This window comes from Coenobita brevimanus, chromosome 47 (genome assembly GCF_032717465.1).
Source record: "Coenobita brevimanus isolate Jiangsu-jjx chromosome 47, ASM3271746v2, whole genome shotgun sequence".
Taxonomy (NCBI): Eukaryota; Metazoa; Arthropoda; class Malacostraca; order Decapoda; family Coenobitidae; genus Coenobita; species Coenobita brevimanus.
The window spans coordinates 19,982,589-19,997,959 of NC_137000.1; positions in this window are offsets into that span (position 1 = coordinate 19,982,589).

Here is a 15,371-nt window from a genome sequence, read left to right on the forward strand (position 1 = left end):
AATGAATACTCCTGAAGAAAAATTTGGAGTAGCGAGCACTGGCTGACTTAATAGGATAGCTTTAAGTTTGTTGAAAGAGGATTCACAGTTATCGGTCCAGACAAATTTAACTCCCTTTTTCAGTAGGTCTGTAAGTGGTGATACAAGAATTGAAAAGTTAAGAACAAATCTCCTGTAATAACCTACCATTCCCAAAAATCTTTGTAGCTCTTTCCTACTTTTAGGTCTGGGAAGATCACTTATAACCTGAACCTTAGCTGCTGGTGGTGCAACATGTCCATCACCAATTACATACCCAAGGTACTGAACTTTAGCTTGACCAAACTCACACTTTGATAAATTAGCTACAAGATTAGCCTGAACCAAACGGTCAAGAAATTTACTGACATGGCAAGGTGATCTTTGCAGTTGTCACTGAAGATTAATACATCATCAATATAAACAACACACCCTGCCAAACCCTCTGTTACAAAATTCATGAGCTTCTGAAATGTGGCTGGTGCATTCTTCATACCATATGGCATTACAGAACATGCAAAAGTCTTTCCTAGTGTTACAAAACATGAGATCTCCCTAGCACGTTCAGTCATAGGTACTTGCCAGTATCCCTTTAACAAATCAAACTTACTTATGTACCTAGCCTTTCCGATCTTGTCTATGCAATCTTCCACGCCACAAGGGAGAGGGTAAGTGACTGTTTTGGTTATCTGATTAACACGTCTGTAGTCGATGCAAAGCCGCTGTGACCCACCTGGCTTAGGGACTAGAGTGACAGGAGAACTCCACTCGCTCTGACAGGGCTCAATCATCTTGTGGTCCAACAGGTAGCCAAGCTCCTTCTCCATGAGAGGAACTTTCACTGGGTTCACACGGTAAGGAGGCAATTTAATTGGCTTTGCGTCTCCAACATCGACATCATGCATCAACACAGTGGTTCTTCCTGGAGTGGCACGGAACACTTGCGGGTACTCCTGCAGTAATGCCGAAAACTCCTGCCTTTCCTCGGGAGGTAGAAGAGAAAGTTTAGTCTGGAGATCATTCATGATATCAGGATTCTTCCCCAAACTATCACTCAGGCTCATGCTGCATGGAAGAACTTCACTTGCAGACTCGAGTGGAACAGCTACAGTGCAGACTGGGTTATTTTCGTCCCGCCTGTGATATAACTTTAGCATGTTGATGTGACAAAGTTGCTTGTTCTTTCTACGATCTGGTATGGCGATGACATAGTTGACATCACTGAGTTTCTTCTCCACGAAATAAGGACCACTAAACTTGGCTTCAAGAGGTTGCCCATGCACCGGTAGCAGAATCAAAACCTGATCTCCTGGCTGAAAGTGGCGTAACCTGGACTTCTTATCATACCAAGTTTTCATCTTCTCCTGAGCAGCTCCTAAATTCTCTCTCGCCACTTGTAAAGCAGTGGACAGCCGTTCTTTGAACTTCATCACATACTCCAGCAGGTTGACGCCATCTTCCTCCGACAGCCAGCATTCCTTGAGTAGCTTAAGGGGTCCTCTTACTTCATGGCCAAACAGTAGTTCAAAAGGTGAGAAGCCCAGTGATTCATTTGGAGATTCTCTTGCGGCAAATACGACGAATGGAAGACCTTTATCCCAGTCTTTCTGATGTTCCAAACGGTATTTCTTGAGCATCGATTTGAGTGTTTGATGATATCTCTCCAACGCTCCTTGGGTCTGGGGATGGTAAGCTGAAGACGTGATCTGGGTGATGCCCAACTCTTTCAGAGACTGCTTGAAAACATTTGACATGAAATTACTTCCCCAGTCTGACTGTACCTCCTTGGGCAGACCAAACTTTGTGAAGAACCCTAGCATTTCCTTAACCACGTTCTTTGCTGAGATATTTCTAAGTGGAATGGCTTCAGGATAACGAGTAGCCATATCAATCAGGGTCAACACATAAGAAAATCCTGAAGAAGTCTTAGGAAGAGGGCCCACAATATCCACCAACACACGGGTGAAAGGCGCCTCAAAAGGAGGAATGGGAACTAGAGGTGCAACCTTTTCGGTCTGATTACACTTCCCCACAACTTGACAGGTGTGACAAGACTTACAATACCAAGAAACAATCCCTGAAGATACCTGGCCAGTAGAAGTGTTTCAAAATGCGTGCCACAGTCTTCCTCACTCCAAGGTGTCCTGCCAAACTGGAATCATGAGCCACTCTAATGATATCCTGCCTACAAACACGAGGGATGACAACTTGATGTACAACCTCCCATTCACAGTCGGCCGATGCTGTTGGGGGTCTCCACTTCCTCATAAGTACTCCTAACTTTATATAATAACAAGTAGAAGCACCGGCTGACTCTTCCTCACTGCAAGCAGAGTTAGCTAGACCTTTCAACTCAGGGTCAGCAACCTGCAACTCAACCAACTCTTGACAAGACAAATTATCAACACTACGGGGTACTGCCTCATCTGGTGAGTGGTCCAAATTAGCAAGAAAAGTGTCAGCTAGGATAACATCATCATCATCATTATCCTCTAAGTCACCAGTAACTTTAGACTTAGCCCTAGTGACAGCACATGCAGGGAACACATCAGGGACATCACAATCCTGGGCTGCAGCCACTGGCTCACTAGACAACTGAGGAGCTGGACACACTTGGCTTCCACCAATATCATTTCCAAGTAAGAAAGTTACACCTGACATTGGGAGTGTCTCAACCAACCCAACCAAAACGGAACCATTAACAAAACCAGACTCTAAATTCACTCTGTACAGAGGGACAGAGAAGTAATTATTCCCTACGCCTTGTAAGATTACAGTTTCATCAGAGGAATTAACATTAGAGCCTAAAACACTGGTCAGCATAAGGGATTGGCAAGCACCTGTATCACGATATATTTGAACTGATTTCCTGTCATTACTGTCCAGAGGACTGACAAAACCATCAGACAGGAAATTAGCACATGAACTCTTGAGAGTGTCACCCACGTTACTGCTCAAAAGAGGAGCTCCATCATGAGAATTTAATTTACCCCTCAAAGCAGGTTCAGTTAACTCAGTTAAAGAATTCTGGGAACTCTCAAGGGTGGAAACTAGACCAATTGACTGAATATTTAAAGACTCCTTTTTGTTCACATCACGCTGTCTCCTGAAACATTTCTCCGTAGTATGACCAAGCTTACTACAATAAGTACATTTACGTTTCTGAAATATAGAGGTGAAGCTGGTATTTACTTCCTGAGAAACATCATCTTTATTCTCTTTCCTGTTACCTGTACTCTGAGTAGAGGCAACGTACTTACTCCCAGCTTTCCCTTTTTCTTTAGAATATCTCTTGTGAGTGAGAACATATTCATCAGCTAAAACTGCAGTATCAGACAAATTATCTATTCTTTTCTCATCAAGATATGGGCTTACATCTTTATAGATACACCTTTTGAAGTCCTGCAGCAAAATCATCTGCTTAAATTTGTTAAAATCAGAATCCACATTCTTAGAATTTAACCACTGCTCTAACAGATCTTCTTTGATTTTTGCATACTCAACATGGGATTGCTTATCTTGCTTATAAGTTGTCCTAAATTTTACTCTATAGGCTTCAGGAACAAGCTCATAGGTCTTAAGAATCAAGCTCTTAACTACATCATAATTATCACATTGATCCTGAGGCAAAGATGCATAAGTCACTTGAGCTTTACCGGTGAGAACAGTTTGAAGGAGTACTGGCCAATACTTTTTGGGCCAATTAAAACCTGTAGCTACCCTCTCAAACAACTGAAAATACTTTGTTAAATCAGATTCATTAAAAGGAGAGACAAGTTTAACATTTTTAGCCACATCAAAATCATCAGAGCTAGATGATCCAGTTCCACCTTGTTTCATGCGATACTCATGGTCTGCCTGAATCCTAGCAATTTCAACTTGTGCCTCAGCCTCCTTAGCTTTTGCCTGAAATTCAGCCTCCTTAACACGAGCCTCCTGCAGGGCTAGGTGTAACTTAGCTAATTCAATCTGCGTTTGCTCATTTGGAGGAGTTACATTAAACAGGCTTTCATTAATCATGTCAACAATTTGATCTTTAGAATGATGAGAGCAACAGCAATTCCCAATTGTTGAGCAACAAGCTTAAGTTCATTCTTTGTTCTGTTTTCTACATCACACACTGTTTGCACATTTGACAAAAAATCTTTCGCTTCATCAAGCGTAGTAATAGTAGACATCATGAATAAATCACAGTCACAAAATATCAAGCAATATCCTTATGATAATATCCTGAATATCCTGACAAGAGGTCGCCAAATTTATGTTACGGAACAGAGAAAGATAATGTACACTTTAAGTGAGAATACTAAAAATCACTACTGTCCCGTTCCAGGTTCAAAACAAAAGAGTTAGGTAAAATTACAAGTTAAAGTTTAATGCTCAAACTAACAACAAAGCATTCAGGACTCATAAGGATAATGTAATGGCAAAAAACAGGTTGAATATATGGTTAACTGCAATAGCCTCTATTAACACGAAATTAGCATGAGTAAATTTATCTAAGTCAGCCCTGATAAAATGAGAATACTAGATAATACTCAGTGAATGCAAGATATACTATTACAGATACAAAATATTATTAACAATGACTGACATCCAAACTTTACATTAATCACAAAAACCTTACTAGGCCTAAGAATTAACACCTTATGCTACACAGTACAAGAGAAAATGCAGAAACACTTATACTCAAATTACACAGCTGCTAGATGGCTGGAGACTTCCTGAGCGCTCACAATAATAACAACTGTACAGGGGAGAACAGAGATGTGAGCAAAATGAGGAGTAGATCTAAGTGGCAATAATGCAGAGACTGAGCTCATTATATAGGGGCCGGCAGAGCTTGATACAACTTGTAAGAAGGACGCGCAAATGAAGCCATGGGGACAAAGAGTTGACAATCCTGCTCTGAACAACAGAAAGAACGACTTACTCTACTATAACGGTAGAAGGGGGGACTGAGGTAGAACACGCTCGTGATCAAACATGCAGCATACTGTACGTTAGAATTACACAAAGGATGATGAAATCATAGGCTATGTAACAATATATATATATATATATATATATATATATATATATATATATATATATATTGTTACGGAACAGCGAAAGATAATGTACACTTTAAGTGAGAATACTAAAAATCACTACTGTCCCGTAAAGTTCCAGGTTCAAAACAAAAGATTTAGGTAAAATTACAAGTTAAAGTTTAATGCTCAAACTAACAACAAAACATTCAGGACTCATAAGGATGATGTAATGGCAAAAAACAGGCTAAATATATGGTTAACTGCAATAGCCTCTATTAACATGAAATTAGCAAGAGTAAATTTACCTAAGTCAGCCCTGATAAAATGAAAATACACTGGGTAATGCTCAGTTAATGCAAGATAAATTATTACAGATACAAAATAATATTAAAACTGGCTGACAAAATGAGTCCTACATAAATTACAAAAAAAAAACTCACTAGGCCCACAAATCAACACCATATGCTACACAGTACAAGGAAAAAATGCAATAACAGTTATACTCAAATTACACAGCTGCTAGATGATTGGAGACTTCCAGAGCACTCACAACAATAACTGTACAGGGGAGGACAGAGATGTGAACAAAATGAGGAGTAGATCTAAGTGGCAATGATGCAGAGACTGAGCTCATTATATAGGGGCCAGCAGAGCTTGATACAACTTGTAAGAAGGACGCGCAAATGAAGCCATGGGGACAAAGAGTTGACAATCCCGCTCTGAACAACAGAAAGGACGACTTACTCTACTATAACGGTAGAAGGGGGGGACTGAGGCAGAACATGCTCGTGATCAAACAGGCAGCACACTGTATGTTAGAATTACACAAAGGATGATGAAATCATAGGCTATGTAACGTTAGAATTACTGAACGTTAGAATTACACAAAGGCTGATGAAATCATAGGCTATGTAACAATATATATATATATATATATATATATATATATATATATATATATATATATATGTGTATATCTATCTATATATATATATATATATATATATATATATATATATATATATATATATATATATATATATATATATATATATATATGTATATATATATATATATATATATGTATATATATATATATATATATATATATATATATATATATATATATATATATATATATATATATATATATATATGTATATATATATATATATATATATATATATATATATATATATATATATATATATATATATATATATATATATATATATATATATATATATATATATATATATATATATGTATATATATATATATATATATATATATATATATATATATATATATATATATATATATATATATGTATATATATATATATATATATATATATATATATATATATATATATATATATATATATATATATATATATATATATATATATATATATATATATATATATATATATATATATATATACATATATATATATATATATATATATATATATATATATATATATATAGATATACATATATATATATATATATATATATATATATATATATATATATATATATATTTATATACATATATATATATATATATATATATATATATATATATATATATATATATATATATTTATATACATATACTCTGTATTGCTGAACCACGTCAAAGCATCTCTTGTGGATCTTTCTGAAGCTTCCACACTAACATAACACTGTAAACTTCATTGATTTGCCTAGGCATCTTCATGTTAATCCACAACCTAATTCATATAACTCATTACCATGGCTCCCACTCGTGACTCAATAATATTCATCCTTTCCTTGTACACATAATGGAACTGTTTTAGTGTATTGTCTTGCACTGGCCTCTTTTTTGTCCATTCCTATTGGTCTTTCCTTACCGCTACCTTGCTAAGCCCAATTCCTTGTTGTACATCTTGAAAATAATATCTATCTATCAATCTATTGCCAGACGCCTTAATCCCTTATATGGGGTGGCCACAAACATATCGCCTCCACGTTACCCTGTCCCTTGCCATTTCACTGCCCTGTTCCCAATTCACACCACTCTCTCATATACCTCTCCACTCCATCCCTCCATCTCATCCTTGGCCTTCCCCTCCCTCTCCCCCCCTCCACCTCACTCACATACACCCTCCTCGTCAGTGTCTCACTCTCCATCGTCAGTGTCTCACACGGCCAAACCACCTCAATGCGTTTCTCCTAACGCTTCCTATTACATCCATATCCACACCACAACGCTCTTTCACATCCTCATTTGTCAGTCTGTCTCTCCATGTGACTCTGGCTCCTCTCAAATAACTCATTTCCATTGCTATCACTATTGACTTGTGTCCCTCGAACAACGTCCAAGCTTCACTTCCACACGTTAGAGTTAGTATCACAATACAGTCATGTAATAACTTTTTCACTTCCAAGCTCACTTCCCTGTTTCTTATCACTGCCTCCAAGGAACCAGCAACCTTTCTTCTTTGTTGTACCCTTTCAAGCACTTTGCCCTCCAAACTTCCATCCATACTCATCACACCACCCAAGTACTTAAACGTACATTTACCATTTCCTCATCATCCAACCTCACTGTACATTCACTGACTTCACCTCTCTCGAAGACAATAACTTTACTATTCCCTACATTCACCTCTAGATTCCGTTTCTTACACACTCTCCCAAACTCATCCACCAAGCCTTGCAGCTCCCCTTCGTCTTCACTTAACAACACAGTATCATCTGCAAACAACAGTACAGGGAGTTTCCAAACACTGCCCTGTCTCATGAGGGCCACTCCAACATCCACTGCCCTACCTTGTATCTCTTTTATAACCCCATCCATATACAGATTGAACAACCATGGAGACACGCCACATCCCTGTTTCAACCCAACCTTCAAATAGAAAAGCTCACTCAGTTCATTATCCACACACACTGCAGCCTTAGCACCCTCATACATGCTCTTCACAGCATTCAACAACTTCCCATCTACTCCATATAGGCTATTCTTAATACTTTCCACAACCCTTGTCTATCCACCCTGTCGAATGCTTTCTCCAAATCCATGAAGGCCACATACAGCTTCTTTTCCTTCCCTAGAAACTTTTCCACTAAAGGTCTAAGAATGAATATCTGATCTACACAACCTCTTCCCTTCCTGAAGCCTCCCTGTTCTTCTCCAACTAATTCCTCTGTTATTTCCCTATCTCTGTCAATAAGTATCCTACCATACACTTTTCCTATTACACTAAGAAGACAAATGCCCCTATGATTACCACACACTTCTTTTTCCCCGTTCCCTTTGTACAAGGGAATAATTATACCTGACTTCCAACCTTCCAGGAATCCACCTTCCTCCCAGGGCAATCTGCACATGTTCCACATCCATTCTACAACTATTTCTCCCCCATGCTTCAGCATTTAACCACACACTCCATCAATTCCTGGGGCTTTCACCATTTTGACTTTCTTCATTGCGTCCACAACTTCCATCTTACTGATTTCTTCCTGTTTCCTCACCTCCCTCCTTCTTCTAGCCATTCCCCAGCCACTTATACTCGCATTACTTTCATTCTCTGTGTTCAGCAATTCATTAAAGTGTTCTCTCCATCTGCTCACTTTTTCTCCCTTCTCAGTATATTCCTCTGAATGGCCAATCAGAATCACTGGACAGTCAGTAATTTCATTCCTCAAAAATAATAATAATGCTCTCTTACACTGTCAAATTTGATTCTCAGATACAGCTCCTAAAGCTCATGCCAAGCACTATTTGTTTACCATCGCCAAGGAAAGAGATTTATCATCTGCAGGTAATTACATTATTTATCAAGCAACACTTCCATTTACTTCAAAACTCTTGTCTGTTTCCTTCCACTTATTTTTTTTTCACTCATGTATGTTCTTCCCTGTCTCCTGCAGCTCCTGCCTTCATTCAATAGACTCTTTGGACCTTCATTTAATCTAAAAGTAAGCAGTGGTGTGCCTTACCATATCAAATCTCCAATACTTATTTGGTTTTGTTAAAATGTTGGCCAGAAGTGAACAGTCTGTGCTGAAAGGTTGAAGTTCAGCAGTGCTACCAGTAGAGTGCTGTTTTAGGTGAAACAAAGAATGGCTTGGCTTATAGTTCATGTATAAAATGCAACCACCACAAAATATTATAACTAGTATTAGTGTTTAACCATATCAACTTGAACTCCACATGTATTAAACTAACCCACTTCTGGTAAATCAGAATGGTTCTTACCTGTTATATTCAACTTAAATAAAGAGGTCTTCCAAAAGTATAACTGTTGCTATTTTTACCTGCAACAAAATATATGTAAATGAAAATGATAGTACAAATAATGAGATGTTTTGGCCAAGGTAAGAAGTTAGTCGAGAGTCTGACTTAGAGAATATGAGAGGGGAAACCAAGGATGAGCTGGAGGGATGGTATGGAGAGAAATATATGAAATGGGGTGTGTGAGTAGGAGGGATGGCAGCCAATGACAAGAAAACTCACTGGTTTGTGCTTTATTAACAGTGCAATATCTCGTGGTTTCTGCACGTTTCCCACAATTAAAGTCACTGAATCGACAGTGAAATGGTTTCTGAACAAAATCTCTTGGAATTCCATTTAAATGTTTATAATATGTAACCTGTTTCTGTTACTTCGTATATATTGGCATTCTACCTATGCTTCACCATGATCAACAGCTTATGCAACTTCGTTATCGTTGGGAATGGCTTAACCATCTCGAAACCACTGATTACATTCACACAATTTCGAAGAAACTACATATAAGCCATGTAAAAATCTTGTAATGGCTTTAATAGGGTCATAACTACAATCAAAATGAAAATATCAGTGGGTAATCTGTCTTCCTCAACACACAACTACTTTTGTTTACTGATCATTCGTCCTTAACTTATTTTTGGCCCACCGAATTAGGCTCATTGTACACGGTTCAGAGGAGAAAGAGACCTTAGAATGGCAAGTAAGAGTAAGTAGTAAAAATTATGGGACTGAACTGTGAAATCAGCACGGATTTAGTTGGCAAAATTCCCGAGTCCACTGACGTACGAAATAACCAATCATGCCGTTGGTTCTTCTTTCTGCAGGGCTTCTGCTGCAAATGACTCGTACGTCTGGCAGCCGGCGGCGCATGCGCAATGAACGCAAGGAGTCACTATCGGTGAGGGAGTCAGATCTGAACGCTACACCGGACGAGAATGTACCCCCCACCCCCAATCCTCATTACGATACACCTGCCTCTGCAAGCCATACTAATTTATTCGATCACAATCAGTTCATACGGGATTGTGGAGCATATTATTACCGTGAATTCGAACTCATATACCCGTTTTTTAAGAAGGTATGTTTCAACTACCAGCTATAATTGCCCATTTTTTTCCCTATCCCCACATTTTTGTTTTCTCTGGTCAATGTCGGACTTACGACATCGGTAATAACAGCGTCTTAGTCATTTATGGTTGATATTTCATCGCAGAGTAATTTTTCTGTGGTTGTTTTCTCATTGTAGAGTAATTTATAATTTTCCTGATCAGATACGAAAGTTCTGTATATCTTCGAAATATTTGACAAACGAGATATCGTATGCTTCATCTTCCTCTGTTACTAGGATGATAAGGATGAAGCCCATTTATTCTTTCTTTTTGATCACCTGGTCTTTTGTACCCCTACATGGAGTTTCTGAGAGTACTTTCCTTCCCAACACGAGGTCCTCATCTCATAAGGTTCATTTTCAGAGTGTACTAGTCTGCCCCTCCCATTATCCCAGTTCATTATGCACACTCGTTTGTGCCCAGCCCACACAGTTTTTGTTCATTCATAAACATTACAGGATTTAGATAGGGATCCCGAACCACTCCTGTACAATGGTAGTGAGGTACAAGGGAAAAAAAGAAAAGAAAATTGTATGTATAATTGTATGTAGCCACGTTTATTCTTGCAACATATAATAGGAATGTAAAAATATTGAGTTCTGTAGTTTGACTATGACCTATATCTCATTTTGTTACACATCTTCACTGTTAACCCCTCCGTGGCCGCCGGCGTCGAATGACGTTTAGCCGATCAATGGCCGCAGGCGTCGTTTGAGCGAGGCCTATAAAAAACTACAAAAATTTTTGGGAAGTGAACGAACGTTCAGAACGTCTTCACACTGACCTATACTACACTTCCATACACCTCATCAAGCAGTTCAAAGCCTGCTGCTGTGATAAGTGGATTTTCGATTTTTTCGCTCCTAGCCATGCCTAAACAAGCCCAACTACACCCATTATCTCGACCCAGGCAGAACATAGCATCTTTGTCCTCTCCTGCAAAACACACACAACCACCTGTTTACGATTATGATGTAGTACAGGCACATACAAGAAAGACATGATAATAAGTGAAAAACACATTTTTGTCTTGGTATCTTTACCTATGTGCTCAGGTTTGCTGTATTGGTTTGGATCATTTGATGCAGTGGAACTTGTAGAAAACTGTGAAAACCTTCGGGAAGCGAACGAAAATCTGGGACATGAGACTGACCTTGACTTCACCCTCTCATACATCATCTGTCAGTTCACCACCTGATGTCATGACGAGTGGATGTACGATTATTTTGCTTGTGGCCATGCCTAAACACACATAGTTACACCCATTATCTCGACCCAGACAGATGATACAATCTTTTTCCTCCCTTGCAAAACACATACAACCACCCTGTTTACAAGACAGCAATATATATTGTGAAAATAACAAGGTAAAATGATAAAGATGAACGTAAAATGATAGAGAAAGATGAACATGTTATTACAGAAAAAATACATTTCCCCCCCCCGTCTGTAAACTTATTTATTTCTGCTTTGTATCAATATTCGTAATAATTAGACTTCTGAAACTGCATTACGATTCTATTTTTAGCCATGCTCGTAGTATGGGAGCTCGAAGTTGCGACTCAACTTCCGCATTGCTAATCTGATTTCATCCTCCACTTTATTCTCTTGTGTCAGAGTCTAACCTTGGAGGATGTGCAGTTTTCTTATTAAAGACCGAAAATTCAACTCTTTCGCTCCCTTTTCCAAACATGGGCACAACGAAAACTTAAAAAATAACTCGAAACTACCATAAACATATATCAAAAAGGTGAAAAAGTATTTAAAACAATTTTTTTTCCAGCCATTCCTAACAGATTTTGTACTGAAATCATTCGATATCATCATATCTCATATATGTACAACATTTCAGCACCACTCATATTGTTTTGGGAGGTAAAAAAAAAAAAGAACACCTGCCCAGTCGCGTTGCGGCAGCCCCTGGGCGGCGAAATCGGTTGCCGATATTTCTGCAACTTCCGCGCTCCATTGCAAGCCATAAAATGCGTCTAGGAAGCTGGGATTTGCACTGTTAGGTGCATCTGGACTTTCTCTTCAATATGACGAGAAAAAAAAAAAATCAATTTTCGAAACTTCAAATAATGGCCCCGGCGTCGGCCTTGCATGCACGGAAAATTCCGGGCTTTTGGCCACGGAGGGGTTAAATCACTGTTACAGAATCCAGACCGTGTTGACATCGACTTTAACGACAGTAATGAATAGTGGATTACTACAAATTGCTGTCTGAATTTGAATGTCAGTGTCTGAAAAATACTGTTAGTAAATATTACGGTTATGGAGAAGACAAGACACTAATATCTGACAATCCATATTCAGTCTGTGGGCTGCTGGTTTAGCACCTTTGATCAATGATTACGCTTTATCGGCCATGGAAAAACATCCATCTTCACAGGGTATGCTTCCGCCCATCATGGCCTATCACCCACCACCATCCCATCCTGTTGCTCCACTTCATTTCTGCTCTGATTTCGTAAATATCAAACAAATGTTCCAGTTACTGGCAGACACTGAATGCCCATCCCAGCACACTAATCTTGCCCACTCCCCTCCGGCCCCATCGGACTTGAAATTCCTGATACTCGCATCACTGCAACGCAAGACGTGATTATTGACACATGCCCTCATAGTCATGATTTGGCGTAATATGTAGTGATTTGAATCTGTCTCATAGAACTGAAGGGACCTGAAAGGACCCACGTTGAATGATATACAGGTGCACACCAGAAACTGGTTAGAGGGGGGGGGGTCCGGACATTTTAGTTTATTGTTGAGGCATATTTTAATATACAGAGGCAAGAAAAGATTTGCTACTGGTTTTGCTGGCCATGAATTGTTTTTATTAAAAGTAAAAGTAGGCAAAGTTAATATATTATAATTGTTATTCACTGTTCTTGAGTTGAGAGGAAGAATGGGACTGGAGTGTATAGATGCCGTGATGAGGTGGGGCAGATTCAGATGGTTTGGGCATGTGGAGAGGATGGAGGATGATAGGTGGGTGCGGAGAGTGAGAAGTGTGAAATTCGGGGATAGGGCTGCGAGAGGCAGATCGTAAAAGATCTGGGACGAGGTCATGGAGTGCGACCTCAGAGATAAGGGGCTGAATAGGGAGGCTGCCAGAGATCGAGCAGCATGGAGAGCCGCCATTAGGTGACCAATGCCGACGCCTGCAAGCATGTTGGAGCCTTATAAACGATACGTAACGATACGTAATTACTATTCACTGTGTCAGTTGAATACAGTAGTAATGTATGGCAAGTTGTCATTAACCAATAACTTTTTAATACAATGATTTTACACTTACACGTACTAAAAGTTACTACTAGTAAGTGTGATATACTGTTTCTCATGGGGAAGTTTTCTCATGTCATTTTTCAGGGTGAAAGAACCGAGACAGAGTACCCCATCCAGATACAAATCAGTAAGATGTCTGTGCCTTTTTTTTTTTTTTTTAATGAGCTTTTTTTTTTTTACCATGGAAATAAAGATAGCATAAACGTAATTAAGCGAATATTTGACCTACCCCAGGTTACTGGAGTGGAAGACAGGAAGTAGTGAGCTGCAGTTCAGTCTGGAGCAGTGGAGTAACAACATCAGGACTGGACACCATGGCGGACAACCCCAGTTACCAGAGTACAGAACTTTGGGAGGGCCATGACCCCAACCAGGAAAACGTCACTGGCACAAATCTTGACTCAGGAAAAGAGGTATGAAAGTTCTTTTAAGCAGTTTTCACAGCCCTTATTTTAAAGATTATTACTCAGTCGTTGTATGATTTCTGTCCCCTAGATTCGTATGAGAACATTTTCTGAGAGGAAAAGTGTGAGGAGAAAACTTTTACTGCTGGATGAATTAAATCACCGGTCAGAAGACCCATTACTGTGTTTAGGTGTATTCACAGATGAGTGAGTATCCACGAAAGGAATTATATACTCAATCTGTTGACTCCGCCACCCTGGCTGGCCTTTCTAACCCCATCTGGAGCCATAAACATTGTCAGGCGTTCTATAGTGAACATGAAAGGAAGCACTGACTTGAATTTTTTTTTTTTTTTTTTGATAATGAATGAAGGAAGGAGAAAAAAAAAAAGTCCATGTGCCTAAAGGCATCCTCCATTCATAAAATACTTATAACAATTGGATTTAAAATTGAGAGGATTAAATGTATGTGGGAAGCAATTCCCAGGAAGTGAATCTCAGAGAGTAGTAGTTCTGGGGATAAATGAATTTTGATAAGCAGCGGTTCTGCATTGTGGGGGAGAGAGTGTGAGTTCACGGGCGCTCCCAGCTGCCCGAGTATTTCGGGAGAAAATGTGAAGGGGAGGCACAATTGAAGCCAGTTCGTTAGAGCACTAACGGTAAAAATATCGATCAAATAGTGCTAAAGAAGTAAAATCTTTTCGTACTGATAACGGAGGAAGGTCCTGCATTATGGCAGGATTATTGATTAATCTAATGGCCTTATTTTGAATTTTGTCCAACTGCCTCAATGCAACCGCTCCACATCCACTCCACTGTGGTGAACAGTATTCGATCTGAGAACGCACATGACTTTTGTATATTGTGGCCATCTGCTCGTCAGTGAAGAACTCACAAACTCTGTACATAAGTCCCAGTTTTTTAGAAGTATTTTTAGCAAGGGATTTAACATAAGCTGTCCAGCTTAGGTTGGGGTTTAGAGTAACACCTAGGATATCAATTGCAGTGGATATGGGAATACTGACATAATTTTAAATTATGTGAGAGTCTGAGGGATCCTTTCTATTGGAGAAATTAATGTATTTAGTTTTCTGAGCATTAAATGAGACCAGATTTTTTTTTTTTTTGGTCTCCATTGATTAATTTTAGAAAGGTCCTGGTTCAGAGAAATTGCTGTGTTTATTTGGGAATTTATAATATCAAATTGTGTAAAGGAGGTACTAAATGTGAAAGGCCTATGAAAGGCC